The 11129-nt window shown below is 44.4% G+C and overlaps 1 long non-coding RNA gene across 1 annotated transcript; it reads right to left on the bottom strand.

Annotated features, from left to right (window-relative positions):
• Nucleotides 1-4755: 4755 nt before the first annotated feature.
• LOC142034947 (uncharacterized) lies at nt 4756-6705 on the bottom strand. The gene is made up of 3 exons (XR_012651773.1): nt 6653-6705; nt 5440-5553; nt 4756-4860 (listed from the first exon to the last, which is right to left on the bottom strand). It is a non-coding gene; the product is annotated as an uncharacterized LOC142034947 (long non-coding RNA).
• Nucleotides 6706-11129: the final 4424 nt, after the last annotated feature.

Here is an 11129-nt window from a genome sequence, read left to right as displayed (position 1 = left end):
GCAGTGAAGCCACATGAGAAAGCACTGATCCAGGATGAACTTACTCCACCAGTTCAAAGGTGGTGTTTTTTTTTTCTCTAAACAGGTTTCCTTTGAAGCAGCAGGCTTTACTCCAGATCAGGTATCATCTCATCTGTACATCTAACCTCTTGCCAGAGCGGCTACAAACCACACTCCAGCAGGAGGCATCCAGCCAGCACAAATTGGGCACTACTGGCTCAGCACAGCTCTGGGAAAGGCAACCCACCGCACTGTCTCATCTGTCTTACAGGCAGAGCAGGAAGAGCACAAATCTGCTGTTATTGTGGGTCCACAGAGGCACTGACATAGTGACTGACTTAACTGAGAAAATCAGGAAAAACCAGAGCAGAGACCCAGATATCCTACTGTATGCTGAAAAGTGAATGCATCTTTGGTTTCTAGAGCTACAACAGGCTGCGATAGGATGAAGGCTTGCAGAAGTATTCAGTCACTCCTCCTCGCCCACCTTGGATATCAAACATCAGAGCTGACACCGCAAAGGTAGATCTCTGAAGTTGTAATATCCGTTCCCATCATGAAGAGAAGGAGGGAGAGGAGCAGTTGCTGCCTGCAGAAGATCTGCTTACACCACTGGGGCTTGCAGACACCCAGTACTGAATGGCCAAAGGAATGACAGACCTCCCACTGCTCACCTTGACTCCCAGGGACAGTTTACTTAGAGCTACACTTTAAGAAAAATGAACTACCGAGGAAAGAACATGAACAACTGTCTGTGTGAGCCTGCCAAGTGCCTGTCAACAGCCCTCGTTGCATTGGCAGGAGCAGAGTCACAGCTCCGTCATCACAAAGGTATACAGGGCTGTTCAGCTGAAGGACCTTTTCCTGCACTGATTCAGAGTCAAACCAAATGAAGGAGCATGTAGATTCAAGGTGGGGCTGTGAGTAGCTGATCTGAGGGAATGTGGGAGCAGGACAGGTTTGCAGACACAAGTCATCCACATTTGGAATGGAAAGAAATAGTTACAGAAGAGCACAAGGCAATTGATACAGGAAGGAAGGACCAGCAGATGCCCAATTCTTTTCTCCTTTTAAAGGATCTGCCACAACATGCCAGAGGTCTCAGGCCACTGTGCCTGATGGGGCTGTGGTTTCTGGTACTTCCAGTGGTCTCTTACAGTGTCTCCATGTGACTAGTCCCAGCCGAACAGCAAAGATCAAGCAAGTCACTGCCAGCAGAACAACTAGAAAAGAAACACAGAAGCATGTTAGTGCATGAAAGAAAGTCAGTGATTCTTGTCATACCCCAGCTCCCCAGTATAGGGGGCATTCAGGGAAAGAGGAAAAAAGAAACTCCCTGTATAGGAATCATTACCCCCCAGAGTTCAGACTTTCATGGCTATCCAGTTAAACTTGCCCAATGCTTCCAGGTCAAGACATTTCTAAAAGGGAGAGGGCTTTATAGACACAGGAATAAAAATTTATTACATTAACAAAACACTCCAAGAATAGTTCAACTATATAAAGAAACATGCAGTAGTTTGGGAAAAGCACATTCCCGCCCTACCAGCCAAACAAGCTGAACCACTAAGAAAGATTTGCTGGTAGAAATGCCTACTGCAGGGACACAGCTGTCTGCCAGAGATCACACATACCTCCACATTCCTGGTGGCCATAACCACCAGGAAATGAGTCTCCAGTGCCCTCATGCCTTTGGCAGACAAGCTCTGCCAAGTCCTGCTTGGTGTTTTTAGGCATTACCAGGATCCAGCTGCCCTTACAGCAGAAGGTTACATATACTGGAGTGGCTGCAATAGTGGTGCCAGTCCAGAAATTGGCTTTAGCCACTGGTATGTAACAGTGGGAAGGCTGAAGGATGGGAACATGCTCCCTTCTGCTGACCCTACTGTGGGAACAGGCATCTCAAACTGCTACAGCAGGATTCAGAGTTCACACAGCTCAGTCCATTTTGTGCCAGCATAAAACTACTCATGATGGCATAGCTTTTGCCAGGCTGTGATTGTACAGTATTTGGACAGCTTAAGCCCTTTTACGATGGATAACTACACTCAACTCAGCTACAGTGGCCTGCAGCAACCAAATAATCCCAGGAAAACTTGTTAAGGCTAGCCTGAGCTCTGTAGAGGAGGGGAGCATGTGCAGGGTTTTGCATTGTGAAATTTAGACACAACCCCTCCTTGGGTCAGAAACTTACGCACTGCTCCTATATCCCAAATGATATAGGGCAAATGGAAGTCCACAGCCTTCATCCCAGCCCCACTCTTCCTCTGGTCTGCCCTGCATCAGATGGAGCTACCAGCAGAGGACTCAAGTGGATGGTGGAGAATTGTAGGGCAAACATTGCACCAGGAAGTGAATTTGAGGCAACACAATGTTTGAATCCAGCCCCAAGGCTCCTGGGCAATGATTTCTGCTCTACTCTTTACTTTGCAGAATGAATACCTTCTAATAAATCCTTAGTTCTGCTTTTTATAAATATACTTCAAGAGGCAAGTCCGTCTTTCTGCCCCTAATAGACAGGAAAGATGTGGAAGTGTTTACTGGCTGCCTTTTCCAAGAGCTGGAAACAATCCAAAAGAATCACCTATAAAAATGCTGTTTGTCATCAGGGATGAAAACGAGAAGTTCTTGCATACGCTGCCAGTCAGAGCTATTATCAACACTGGGTAGACTGTAAGGTTATAGCGGACATACTTGTCAAGAACGAAGTTTTCTAGATAAAACCTGTGAAGACAAAGACACCAAAGTAAGCATTTTCTCTGTATATTTTTCCCCATAGAAAGTTTAAGAAAGGAATTGGACAAAGAGTGGATTTTTTGCAGCCCAGTTTGGACCAGAGTCCGAAATTGTTCATTTACTAAAATTCAGAAGATTAATTAAAAAATTATCTAAGGTAAGTTTAGGGAAAAAATAAAGCCATGTTTCATATGTTTTCCATATCAAGCCCTCACCTGCAAACCTAGGGCAGGCTGGGCTCATGCAAGTCACAGCAACCTGTTCTTGACCCACAGCATATGCTTACTGGTATTGCTGAGGGTCAGGGAAGAAAGGCTCTGCCCAGGCTCCAGGTTCATCTGCCATGAATTATAACAGAGTCCTTTGTACGCTGTGTTGGTAAAGGGACAGACCATGAATGAATTGGGACAGATAGTCCAACCCATTTGTGAGAAGTGGAAGAGGTCTTTCAGTCTTGGTGGGAACCCATGAGATTGCTTACCATATTACTAGGTCAAGAGCAAGGATGCTTAGAGAAGCAGTTGTTGCTGTCTCATTGGACACATTCCACTTGTAGATCAACACAATGGCAAAGTTCAGCAGAGTGGCAATGGTGGTCCATGTTGCATACAGTGCCAGCCCATTCTGGACCTGCCACATAGCACATCAAGATGACAAGCAGTAATAAAAAAGGTAATTCCTGGTTGTCTTTTGTGACCCATAGGTCCTGGGGCAGTTAAGCCAGCCTTCTGGACCTAGCTGCAGAGGAAGTCCCTCAACATAGAGAAGAGTTGAAGCCTTGGAGTCCCCAAAGTACCCCCGAGAACCACCACAGTGGCAGCTGCAGAATTCCCTGTACAAAGCCCTCCGACCCCAGCAAGGAGTTCCCATCCTCACCCCAAAGCACGCAGGCTGCCTGGCTGCCCAGCCCAGTTGTTGCAGGCTGCTGTAACTGGCAGAGACAACAGTTTTCTTGAATCTCATCCACCTCGCAGCAAACATCTTTGCCACATGGAGCCTCCAGTAGGCAATATCAAGGGCTGGAGTCACTCCTGAGTGAGGATTGGGGAACCCAGCTATTCCCCTTTCCCTGTGTTATACTGGTGTCTCAGGAAACGTAATAGAAGGGTGCAAAGAACAGAGCCTGCTCCCAGTTTGTGCCAAGATATGTAGACACATTTCCAGCAGGGTTGGTAGGAACTTTCCTGTCCAGGGCCTCTCAGCTTTGCAGGCTCCTCATCCACTGAAAACCCTCCTAGATCCTTGGATGGGCTTTTTCAGATGACCCACTTTCTCACTGAGCAATGCCATCATCAAGCAAAGAAACCAAAGGTGGTTAAAGCACACACAGCAGCCATGGGAGGAACTGCAGCACAAGGTGTCCTGGATGGGGAGTAAGGGATCAGGGTAGCAGGTTTGAGCTAGGAGAGGCACAGGGAGTGATGGAGTATTAGCATGTTTATCTTATTTTCTCTGTGCAGTTTGCCAAACACACACCCACTCTTCTTGGGAGAAGAGAAAACTCATTTTCTTTCAGAAGTTGGCAAAACTCAGAAAGGCAGCTGTATTTGAAGCCTTGAGCAGTGCATACTTCCCCATATAAGAACTATATAATTTTTTGTAGTCAGATACCTGGGACATCACCATCAGCTACAGCAATAGAAGCCACACTTAGCAATGGCTTTTCCCTCTGCAAGAAATATTGTTCACACCCCAAACACAAGTCTGGGCTGAAGTTTTCATTCTTCACTGAAAACTTCATTCTGTAGCAGCTAGAGAAGTACAAGGGATATACCTTGCTCTGAATCATGCCCATGATGTCTGATCAGAAACAGATGTAATTAAGCCCATGTGCACCTGCAGCAGGCACAAGTTAAAGTCAGGGCAGAAATCTTCCCTTACTTACCTTCTGCCATTGAATCTTTCATTCTTGATACCTTCAGCACTGCACAGAGGTTTTTAGCATTTACTAACAGCACAGCTTCCCAAATGCCACTTACTAGGATGCGGATGAGCCAGAGCTCAGCTTTGTGACCCTTCACAAGCCACGAGGAATGGATGCTCAAGGCTTGGTGTGAAATGAAGAGGGAGGCACACGTGGTAAAAGTGAGAGCTGCCAGGAACACCAGGGCTGGTAGGAGGTATCTAGGACAAAGAACATGCATGCATACAATACACAATACATTTTTTTCAGTGGTGTCACAATGCCTTAATTCATAGCTTTAGTGTTTGGCCTTTACTGACTTTAAGTTAATCAGCCTTTATTAAAGGTAATCACTACATGTAGCCCTCATTTTGACATACTGCTGTTTTACTCTGTTAATCACAAAGTTATTTTCCTGACTGCAACTGATTTCTTCACCTCTTGACAGTGGTGCTTTTATAAGCCTTTCATGACCATGATTATGAAAACAATCCAAGGCAAGGAGCTTAACTGTATTTATGGAGAGGCATGGCTCCTGTCTTACCTGTGGAGAAAAACACATGGAAGAACAGCAGCTTTGAGGAAATCTTAGACTTCAATAACTGATCCACCTCATTTTTTACAAAATGAAAACTTTGTGCAAAAACCCCAAACTTTTACAAAGGCAACCTTTCCCAAGGCTTGACATAGAGTTTTACAGGTATGATTAAGCATTCACACACAGAGGAAAGGGCAAAATGAAGTATTGAGCCAGTCCCAACAAAAGGGTTAGAAAGCATTTGTAACAAAAGGCAACTTACTCTCGGTCCCACAGAAACAGCCATCCAACATTGAGGCCATTATTCAGAATCCATGCCACATAAAAAGGTATTGGCAGCAAGTCTGGCTTTACGTAGACACATCCAAGTTCATTCCTGCCAGGAAAAGTGGGTATGGAGAATGGAAAACAATGCCTGCATTGACCAACCAAACTTTCCTGGCCTCATTTTCCTCTTACTAACAGGGACCCTACATTGGAGTTAAATATTTCAGCTTAAATCAGACTCTCTCCTCTGCATCCTTCTCTGACACAATACATTCCCTGTGGCTTTCCCCATCAGGACACTGTTCCATGGTACAGAACTCCTTGCTGGTCTCTGCACCACCACAGATTTAGTGGGTAGTAAGGATTGCTCCACAGATGCTGCAAAGCTTGTGCCACTGGTGGTGGTACCAATGGCATGGTCATGGGATTCCAGCCCAGTTCCTGGGGAAAAAGGCTTTTGGGATCATAGTGCAAGTGCATATGTGTATATGTTGTGTGTGCATACACATACATGTATATAGACTTGATCACTCTTGTACAAACACACACTTCATTCTTCCTTCAACCTTCAGCGTTGGCCAGTACCAACTGAGTGACTTCTTATAAGTCATGTGAAAACAGCAGATACACAAGACTCAAACTAAGCAGTCCGTGGTCCCTCTCAACAGAAGAGCTGCAATGTAAGTCCACCCCACAGAAGACATCACAGAATATTACAGATATTGCATGGTCCTGCATGAAGCAGTTATTGATCTCATAGCCCCAGGAAAAGCTTCAAGTCCAGTTCAGTGACCCAAGAGACTTCCCAATGCCAATTCTCTGATCTCTAACAGCAAGTAACCTAAAAGCATTAGCTCCATAATTCATTAATTTTGCCCCTGTGGATTCTCAGCATCTAGCAGCTGAGAAGTGCAGCTACTGGGTAACTCTGTCAAGATCACATGAATCAGTGGAAAACAGGCCTCAAAAGTTTACATGCTTTGTAACATGTCCACACATCAGAACCATTCATACACACCTCAAAATTGCTTCCAAGCTTTGGATGCTGAACCTAAAAGATGCTCCAGCAGCAGACCTTCAGCACGTCAAATCAAGAGGAATTGCAGTGGGTTTACTCTGACTTGAAACCCCAGAAAAGGGGGTAAGAGACTGAGCTACAGAAAGGAAGAGCCACTGTCCCTCATTTATACCATAAGCAGGGAAAATACCTTCGACAGATCCCTGACAAGGCGTAGAGAAGCCAGGCAAGCTGCCAGGCATAAATGACATTCCAGATGAGGAAAGTCCAGCCAGCTGGTGTGAAGTCAGTGTTGTACTTCTCCGAGATGTTTCCAGGGGTTGTCCTGAACAGACCTGTGGTGGTGAATGTTATTGCAGGCAAAAGCATTACCACATACCAAGGATGGGGAAAGACTGCTGGTTTCCCTCACCCTCCAATCTTCCTCAAACCTTAGTCCATACTTCAATGGATCCAAGGGAGATGAGAGGATGCCCTTGGTGAAAACAAGCTGTGTGCTGCAGTTGGCTTCCCTTCAGCCACCCATTATGGGATCGCTGTCCCTGTGGGGAGCCCTGAGCACCTTCCCTCTTATGCAGAACCAGAAAAGCCAGTTGCATGTGAAAGCCAGAGAGAAGCACAGTGTCCATTTCTGCCAGATTCAGCTGGGTAGCGTTCAAGCCAAGCACCACTGCCCTCTACAAACCCACAGCAGCAGCCTGAACAGCTTCCACCAGTGATACAAGGGCCATGTATGCAAAGATTGCCTTTCAGTTGCCACTAGATCCAGGTTCACCAGGGACAAGACCATTTACTTGGATTTCAAGGGAATGGATAGGGCTCAGGCACCTAGCTAAAACACCTGGAAGATGCACCAGCTACTTCCATCTTTTACAGATCAAGGTGTATTTGGAGAAGTAATGAGGTAACAGAGCTATCCCATCTAAAGACACCTTATATCATTAAATGATATAATGCACAAAATCCACTTCTGAGCAAAGACAGTTTTCTTGTATTACCTTTGAGTATCCCAGTGGCATTTCCAGCATTCAGTATCACCATGACCATGAACGTAGCCAGAGACAGAAACATCACCAAAATCTTCAGCTTGTGTATAGCATCCATTTTACCCTGCAACAAATTAGAGATATTGTTTGGCTATCCTAATATATGCCTAAGTTTGTTCCACATGCAAGAGGTTCTTTTAGAAATAACATTGTAAATTCCCCAGTTTTGACTGCTGACTTATTTGTGGTGTTTTCATAAGAACTAAAAAGGCCTTGTGTGGGCTAGTAGCATCTTTGTTTGAAACAGCATCCTCTTGACAGCAGCCAGTGTCAGCAGCCCAGAAAATAGCCTAAAACCAGGGCAAGCAGCTGATACTTCCCCAGAATACTCTTTCAACAGCTCAAGGATTTCTGGTAGTAGTGTCTTTAACAGTGTCTCATGAGTTTAAGACTGTAAACTCTCCGGATCCATGAAGTAATCCAATGATCTGGGAAAAAACCTGCCTCAGTGTCTGAGATTGTCCATTAACTGCCACCAGCCCCTAGCACTGCAGTGGCTAAAGACCCCCATATAAGTTTCAGATTGAGAGCAAACACTACAAACAAATGGGAAGGCTGCCTGGGTTCTGGACAGCCCCTGACCCACAGAAGCAAAGAGGCCCTGCTAAGTTGCAGAACTGAAATGGGAAGCCATGGTTTGCCCAAGAAGCAGCCTGCTCTGCCACCACCCATCCCTTACTGGCATAGCGCAAGAGACATAGCTCAGGTTTGCCTATGGACATATTGCAAAGGTTTTAAGGTCTAAATAATTAGTGAGCAAGTGTAAATTAGCGACAATCCCAGCTTATCTTGCATCACTATTGCAGTTTTACTGAAGCAAACAGGCCTATCAATTTTGCCTGCTTTAGGAAGGAAATATGAGAACATTAAAGTCTTGGCTTTGCAGCCATGTGCCTTTTAGTTCAATATAGCTTTTCACATTTACCTCTCTAATCTTATAACTCCTACAAAATAACTTCTTTTCATGGTGGTATTATCTCCTCATCTACTGGCTGCAAATAAGATTTAAATGCTTTAGCAGGTCTCAAGAACTTTATAGAATTTACAATCTACATACTACATTTTTTTCAAGGTTTTTTAAGTAGTGACTTGAGCTCTCCCAAGTGATCTCCAGTAGTCCACCATTTGTTATATCAAGGAAAAGTTCTGTGCCACCTGTAAGAGTAAGCATACATGCATCCACACTATAGGCAACAGCTTTATTTCCCCTCACAGCTCAGCACTCTATACAACAGCACTTCAATGCCTTCCAGGGCTGGCAGGAATAACCACTGAGTTGTTCCAAGCTGCTCAGTGTTCAACTAATAAATTTCAGTTCCCACTTCAGTGGATGGTTTTATAGATCCAGGCTTTGTTCATGGACTGAGCTGCATCCAGACACATCACAAGGAAGTGGGAGGGGAAATTGTTTTCTGTAAATCCATACAAGCTTTTCCCTTTTCAATTCCATCTAAACAGAAAACCACCTTTTTTTTAATTAAAATCCATCTGGAAGAATTCATTTAACTCAAGATATCAAATCCCAATTAGATTTATGTCAGTCAAATCCCCAAAAAACTTATTGTTTTCAACAGATACACTGAATTAGCAAATTCTGAAAAAATACCCACTTGTACTATTAAAGTTATCATTTCTGACTCAGGAAATAAGTGACCTGCAGATTTCTGAAAGCCAGGAAAATGTAGGAGGGAAAATATACTGTACACTTGTCCTATTCTTACATTCTTTCCTTGAACACTGACTTTTGGCCACTCTAAACCAGCACATGGGACTAGATGGTCCTTTGATCTTACTATCAGGCCAAACCTATGTTCTCCTGACAGTCCTATAATTGAATTCAGCACCACATTTCTTTATTAGTATACTTGGAGGAGGCTTGATTACACAGCTTCAGAGAAACCCATACTTGTTTACAGAAGTCTAGGAGGAAAGCATTATTTTAAAAGCAGTCAATAGTTTCACCGCTGTTTCTCACCTCCTGCCTCCCTAATTTATTGCCAGCAATAAACATCTGCAATCTTTCCCTGCCTGCAGTTATCACTCAAATACCCTTTAGAAGAACCAGAAATATTACTCACAAGAATCTACACAGGCTTTTTGGCAGTGTCTTACACCTGTAGTTCAGCTACCACCAGCGCTGGGGAGTATCCGCCGCTCAACCTTTTCTAAAGAGATTTTATACAACTTTCAGCAGATTAATAATCATGCATTATTAAAAAAAATCACAGTAGTTAGACATGCTTTCCATCTAAGTTGCAGCCTCCAATTGGCTAAAGCCTTCCAAAACCAAGCACTTATGCAAGAGAAATGTGATTACTTAACAAGGGCCTTTTATAACAGCCGGAGCAATGCACACTCCCAACTTGCTGACAGACAAAAGCTAATGAGCGCATGCTCTCAGGCTCTTGTCTGCTTCATCCTTCCCTAACTTTGCCACAAGGAGGGAAACTCACCACTCCAGTGCAAAATATTGCATCTCAAAATCATAGCCAGGGCAGCACTCCTGTGTGGGAGAAGGAACGCTTGGAGGGGTAGCTGCAGAAACAGCCTGCATTTGGGGTTTAGGGAAGCTGGAGATGTAATACATAGCAAGGTCTGGATCCTCTGAGCAGCTACAGATCTTCCTATAGCCCCAGAGGGAGCTGAAAGCTGAACTTCTCTCAGGACTTGGCACTCAGGGGGCATTTTATAGTGTTACATATTGTATAGGTACAAGTAACTTCTCTTGCACAGCAAGCACATGTATAGTAATCCTGTATTTTTATACTTCACATCTATTCCTTGCAGTGCAGCACATAGTCTGTTGAAAAATCCCTGAACCTCACAGCTGGGCTTTAAGTAATTTCTAGACCTGAAGGACTCTAGAAACCCCAGGGAGAACCTTCCTGATGTCAAAACCAGAAAGCAGGGACAGGTGAGAAGGTAACCCCAAACCTGAAGTCTAAACAGACTTTTCCAAGATTTTTTTTTTTTAAGAGATTGGTTTCAAGCATATTGCACAAGTAAATTTTTGTTTGCAGATATGGAAAATGCTCCTGCCCCCCACTGAAAGCCAGTCCCACAGAAGCAGAGCAAGCCACACTAGCTGATCAGTCTCCACCTGCATCTCTGCCCACTACAAGGCTGCAGTCTCACCACATCTACTCCTCTCATTTTGTATTTCTGCTTGTTTCCCCTCAAATTTAAACTATTATAGCCAGTTAAAAAGCATCAAAATGTTATTTATCTTGTGCAACTACAGTGCCTACCAAGCAGAAAGTCTTGCTGGGGATTCCTCCATGTCAAATAAAGGCAGTGAATAAACTAGCACCTATTCTCACCCATTAGAGACAACATCACAGGGCTAGGTATGAACCCTGCTAAGGCTTCCTTGGCCTTTGGGGTAGGGGTACAGAGCCTACATGAATACAGATTTGCCAGATGTGGGGAAGGGCAGGGCATCCAGCCAGCACTGCCACTGTCTACCTTCTCATTGTAGGTCTGAGGTCCACCCTTTGAAGGTATTCTGATGAGGAAACCAGTGGTTTAAGTATGATTATTTAATATCAGCCAGACAATTCATCATGCTCTACACACCAATCACAGACAAGAACAGCTCATACATAACCTGTTCCTTGAAGA

This window comes from Buteo buteo, chromosome 9 (assembly GCF_964188355.1).
Source record: "Buteo buteo chromosome 9, bButBut1.hap1.1, whole genome shotgun sequence".
Classification (NCBI taxonomy): Eukaryota; Metazoa; Chordata; class Aves; order Accipitriformes; family Accipitridae; genus Buteo; species Buteo buteo.
The sequence above is the reverse complement of the archived record's forward strand: the minus strand, read 5'-3'. Positions and strand labels throughout refer to the sequence as shown.